The sequence below is a fragment of the Panthera tigris genome, chromosome C1 (assembly GCF_018350195.1).
Source record: "Panthera tigris isolate Pti1 chromosome C1, P.tigris_Pti1_mat1.1, whole genome shotgun sequence".
Classification (NCBI taxonomy): domain Eukaryota; kingdom Metazoa; phylum Chordata; class Mammalia; order Carnivora; family Felidae; genus Panthera; species Panthera tigris.
The window spans coordinates 162791614-162798109 of NC_056667.1; the positions used below are offsets into that span (position 1 = coordinate 162791614).

General features: G+C 43.3%; 1 pseudogene; it reads left to right on the forward strand.

Moving 5' to 3' along the window:
• The first annotated feature begins 786 nt into the window (after positions 1 to 786).
• On the forward strand, positions 787 to 2094 carry LOC102962876 (annotated as a pseudogene).
• Positions 2095 to 6496: the final 4402 nt, after the last annotated feature.

Consider the following 6496-nt stretch of genomic DNA (forward strand, 5'->3'; position numbering starts at 1 on the left):
GGTAGTTCCTAAGTCAGACCTAGGAGAGTGGTATCAGTAAAAATTCCACTCAGTCAAGTCGTGGGAGGTTTGGACAAGTATTTGGAGGGTGGTGCAGGACAGGTCCCCCTCCCCTAGGGCAGAGGGAACAACAATCTGCCTTGAACATTATATCCTAGATTGCTAGCCAACATCCTTTACAGACAAAGGCCAGTTCAGCCATAAATGAAAAAACTTACAGAGCGGATCTTGGTTTCATTCAAAATGAAGTTACTCCCACAGGAGGAGTGTATTGTCATAAAAAGTAAGATTATTCCCGGGGCGCCTGGGTGGCTCAGTCAGTTGAGCGTCCGACTTCAGCTCAGGTCACGATCTCGCGGTCCGTGAGTTCGAGCCCCGTGTCGGGCTCTGGGCTCATGGCTCAGAGCCTGGAGCCTGCTTCCAATTCTGTGTCTCCCTCTCTCTCTGCCCCTCCCCCGTTCATGCTCTGTCTCTCTCTGTCTCAAAAATAAATAAACGTTTTAAAAAAAAAAAGTAAGATTATTCCCTTTACTAAAATGACAATGAGGAAAGTGACACTGGTTTCCCGTGCAAAAAAAAACAAAAACAAAAACAAAACAAAACAAAACAAAAACATTACTATTGGGTGATATTTCAGAACTGTGAAAGCTGCTTTCCATCTTTTGTCCTAAAATTGGAAAGTTAGCAGGCTTCACTGTGCCTGTGAACCAGGGGCTGCTCCCCAGTGCCCCAGTGGAGAGGGGTGTCTCTCTTTGAAGCAAACATGAATACTACTGCTCATATGCGATGAACAGTATGTTAGAAGAGAGGTCAGGAGACCTGAGTTCTTTGTTCACTTCTACACACCGTGTAGCGTGGGCAGGACACATGACCTCTCTGGGCGTCAGTTTCCTTGTCCACAAAAAGGGAATAGTTTGGTTGCACACTGGAATTAGCAGCCTAAGATATAATACTCTAAAATCTTGATGCGCAGGCTGCACCTCAGGCCAATTACATCAGAATCTTTATGGGTAGAACACAGTCCTCAGGATTTTTTTTTTTTAACTTGCAATACTTTCCAATACAAAGCCATGGTTGAGAACCACTGAAATGGAGGAATGAAGCACAGAAGAAATTTTTTAAATTTCCATCCAGCTGTAAAAGTTGTGTAACTTAGCTATTTTATCAGCACGCTGGAAGAAGGCAGTCTTCTTTTCTTTTCTTTTTTTTTTTTTAAGACTTTATTTTTAAGTAATCTCTACACCCAATGTGGGACTCGAACTCACAACCCCAAGATCAAGGGTCACACGCACCACTGCCAGGCACCCTGGCAGCCTTCGTTTCATGCCTAGTGCAACCACGGTTCTTGGTCCCAAGAAGCGTCGGTAATGTGTAGCGGCTGCAAAGCATTGGAGGCTGGATAAACTGACCAGCGTGTTTGCTCCTTGCCCATCTGCCAGTCCTCACAAGCTGGGAATGTCTCCCTCTCATCATTTCCCTAAGGAACAAACTTAAGTATGCCCTAACAAAAGATGAAATCAAGAAGATCTGCACGCAGCAGTTCATTAAGATGCATGGCAAGGTCCAAACTGATATCACCTACCTTACTGGTTTATGGATGTCATCAAGACTGACAAGACTGTAGAGAATTTCCGTCTAATCTTTGACACCAAGAGTGGCCAAGTACAAGTTGCACAAAGTGAGAAAGATCGTTGTGGGAACAAAAGGAATCCCTCAACTGGTGACCCATGATTCTCACCCCGTCCGCTACCCTGATTCCCTCAACAAGGTGAACAACACCATTCAGAATGATGAGGAGACTGGCAAGATGACCAACTTCATCAAGTCTGACACTGGTAACCCGTGTGTGGCGACTGGAGGTGCTAACCTGGGAAGAACTGGTGTGATCACCACTAGAGACACCCTGCTTCTTTTGATGTGGTTCATGGGAAAGATGCCAGTGGCAATAGCTTCGCCATCCAACTCCCCAACGCTCTTGTTGTTGGCAAAGGCAACAAAAGGCCGAGGATTTCTCTTCCCCAAGAAAAAGCTATCCACTTCACCATTGCTGAAGTGAGAGACAAGAGACTGGTGGCCAAACACAGCAGTGGGTGAAATGATTTCTAGGTGACTTGAATAGAAGAGTCTTGGCATATAATGAAAGATAATATAGCATAAATAAATATTGTATAATCTGATACCCCAAAATGTTATCCTTCCATTAATAAATATTTATCACATGCTATGTTCCAGGCATTCTGCTTGACATACAGGTACCAAGAGAAGTTCAGCATTCTAGATATTAGGGGAGGGGGGAGGTGCATATGGGCATGGAGAGAGATCTAAAAGAAATACAGATTGTATTCAGTCTCAATTCAAGTGAAGAAATAGACCAATCAATTCTCCTTGGAGAAGGGGAAAGGGATTCAAGGAAAAAATACCTTGAGTCAAGTCTTTAAGAATGATTTGGCACTTAACCAAGGTAAGGTTCAGGTAGTGGAGGGTAAAGGAAGAACATCTTCAGTTGTCCAGCACCCCATTGTCTAACATCTGCACCTAGAGCTGTTGGTGCAATTAAGGGGAAACCTCTGTTTTGGGTTAATTCTGTGACGTCAATGACTCTAAAAGGGCTTGACTTATGAAGAAAAGAATGGCTCAAAGGCAGTCTGATCATGAAACTAATAATAACAGCTACCATTTATGAAGTGCTACCATGGGCCAGCATGGGCTAAACACACAATATTCATGAGTTCAGTGACTTCTGATCACACAAGCAAGCCGCCTGGAAATATAAAGAACCATAATGTGGGGAGGTCATTTGGATTTGTTCTGTGTGGTCCTGGTTAGAACTAGGATCAATGGGTGAAAGCCTTAGAAAGACAGATTTCAATTCAACCAAGGGAATAGCTGCCAAAAAAGCCTATATTAGGATAGGCTGAATGACCTCTGGACAAAGTAAGTTTTCTCCTTTTTTTTTCTTAAGTTTGTTTATTTATTTTGAGAGAGAGAGAGAGAGAGAGAGAGCGAGCATGTGTGTGAGTGGAGGAGGGGCAGGGAGAAAGGGAGAGAGAGAATCCCAAGCAGGCTCCATGCTCAGTGCCCAGCCTGATGTGGGGCTCGATCCCATGACTGTGAGATCCTTAACTGAGCCAAAAATCTCTTTCATTACCCCAACAGTAATAGGATTACTTGTTGTTATCCTAATCATCATATTCCCAAGCATTCTATTTCCCTCACCTAACTGACTAGTCAATAACCGCCTGATCTCATTACAATGACTAGTTCAACCAACATCAAAATAAATACTAGCTATTCACAATCACAAAGGACAAACCTGAGCCCAAATACTAACATCTCTAATCCTATTCACGGGCTCAACAAACCTACTAGACCTACTGCCACACTCATTCACACCAACCACGCAGCTATCAATGAATCTGAGAATGGCCATTCCCCTGTGAGAAGGGACTGTAGTCACCAGATTCCGACGCAAGACAAAAGCATTCCTACCCCAGGAAACCCCTCTTCCTGTAATTCCTATACTTGTAATTATTGAGACTATCAGCCTCTTTAGCCAACTAACAGCCCTAGTCGTGGGACTCACAGCTAATATTACTGCTAGTCACCTGCTAATCCACTTAATTGGAGGGGCCACTCTAGCTCTAATAAGCATCGGCACCACTGTTGCTCTCGTTAGTTTCATCGTCCTCGTCTTACTAACAATCCTTGAATTTGCTAATTCCAGCCCTAATTCAAGCCTACGTCCTCACCCTGTTAGTAAGTCTATACCTACATGACCACACCTAATGACCCACCAAACCCATGCATATCACATAGTTAACCCAAGCCCATGACCACTCACGGGACCCCCCTCAGCCCTTCTAATGACTTCAGGATTGGCAATATGATTCCACTTCAACTCAACATCACTATTAACTCTAGAATTAACAATCTACTAACCATATTATCAATGGTGACGAGATATCGTCCATCATTGGTGCCCCAAGTTTTCTGCTTTTTAAGTTCAACACTTTCCTTTGTTAATAGACAGTTTTTGCCGTAAACTGCTTAGAGACTAAGAGCAAGGAGCCAGAGTGCCTGGGAGGCTCAGTCAGTTAAGCATCCAACTCTTGATTTGGGCTCAGGTCCTGATCCCACGGTTTGTGAGATCGAGCCCCGCAACCGGCTCTGCACTGACAGCATGGAGCCTGCTTGGGATTCTCTCTCTCCCTCTCTCTGCTCCTCACCCATGTGCATGCACTCTCATGTGCTTGCTCTCTCTCAAAACAAAACAAAAAAAAAACATTAAAAAAAAAAGAGCAAGGAGCAAAGGCAGAATTTAAAGATTCTTTAAGAGTTTGTTTTTCCTCACACCCACAGATATACCTCTATTTCTTACAAGACCAGCAAGCAAAAAAGGTAATAGGAAGAGAGAGGCTCTTGACCCATAGGTAAAATGCAAGCTTAAGCAGCTGAGTGCATTGAGTCCAGTTAGGATATGCACAAGTAAGTACAGTGTTCCTCACAAGACTCCATAAGTGGTACTCAAAGCTTCTGCGGTGGGGTATGGCTAACTCAAGGCTTATAGTCCCCTCTTCTGGCGTAGAGCTAGACTTGTGCCCAGACTGCCAGTTCCAGCTGGCAGTCCCTCGTCTGGTTGGGTTCTTGTCCCTTGCCATCCATCTATGGAGTCTAACCTACCCATTTGCTTCTTATTCTGAGCCCCTTGCTTTGACAGATGGTTTTATCTTCAAATTACAAATAATTTTCTCTCTGGGTACTAGTTCAGTCCCTAACTTATGTTTAACATTTTAGGTAATAGCCTGCCGTTCATCATCTTAAGCAATTTACAGATTTAAATTTACGCCGCATGTGTGTGTATGTGTATATAAATACATACGTGTTCTAATACAAATAACTTCCTGCTTCATTATTTCTACACACAGCATCCTGAACCGCAAGAGAGGGAAGAGGAAGCATCCAGTCAGCTAAATGTTCCCCACACTCCTATCACCATTACAACATACTTGAAGAACTCTAGATGCTACAACTTGTGGAAATGTTGAAGAAGGGCTTTCGAGTGTCAGTTAGGTAGTTGAATTAGATCACCTGGAATTGTTCTCCCAAGTCTAAAAATCTGTGACTCTCTGATAATCACCTTGAGTTGAACTCAGTCTTGGATTGGGACTATTTCCCATATATTTTAATCACAAATTATAAATCGTCATGGTTGGCTTACAGTCACCAGGAGGAAACAGAAGGATCAAAACACAAATGAAGTCACTGATTGACTGGTTGAAGCCAAGTTTACAAAAAATGAGTAAGACACGATTCTATGCTCAGAAAGTCCATAGTCTGGTAGGGGAAACTGAGCCATTCTAGATTATATCAGAACAATATGACAAAGTGATTTTAAAAAGATGTGTACAAGGGACCACATGGGACCACAGAGGAGGGGCACCCAGCCTATCTGGATAGGATGTAGAATTTGGAAATCACTGGGAGGAAGGGATACGTCCAATGGATCTTAAAATAAAAGTAGGACCTATACTGACATATGAAGGGAGATACCAGAATTCTGGTGTAGTGCTATATATGAAGGAAGAAATTCTACTTCAGGACAGAGATAGCAGGCTGGCATGGGTGAGAGATGGGGCTGAAGAAGTAACCAGGGGCAAGATCACAAAAGGCTTAAATGACTCATTAGGGCATTACCTTGCTCAGAAGGAGCCATTTTTTGGTCTTAACCAAAATGACATGGTCAGATGTGCCTGTAAGATAAATCTGTCACGGCCTTGTAGAAAACTGATTTGGGGAGACAAGACAGGAGGCAGAGAGTAGTTAGGAGACTGTTGTAGTAATCCAGAGAGCAGATGATAAGTGGTTGAACCTGGGTGTTAGTAGTTAGGGGAAGAAATCAAGTTGAGAAATATTACATGGTGAAACTGGGGGGCTCACCAGATGACTGGGCATGGGGGGTATCAAATGGGGTGGATGAGGCACAACTCGCAGGTCTCTACCTCTGAATGTCACTTTCCCAGTAAGGCCTTTCCTAGCCACCCTATTAAAACTACATTATCCTTACCAACATTCTCTATCCACCTTCCCTGCTACATCTTTCTCTGTATCTCTCACACCATATTATATAATTCCATTACCATCTGTCTCCCCCCACTAGAAAATATGAGGTTCTTTGGGGCAGACATTATGTCTCATCTGTTTACTGCTGCATCACAAATACCTTGAGCAGTCTGTGGAACCTACCATGTGCTGAAATAGTATCTGCTGAATGAATGAATGAATGAATGAATGAACGAACGAACTCATGCGTGATGGTGGTGCTGAGGAACTGAGAAAAGGAATGTAGGAAGAGGAACAGATCTAGAAAAAAGATGTTAAGTTCCGTCTGGGAATTTCTGGACCACTCCAGGGAAGCCTCTGTGGGATAAATAAATGCACGGTCTCAGAATGTTAGATCTCTTCTTAAGGGCTAGGATCTACAAATCCTACTCAAGCT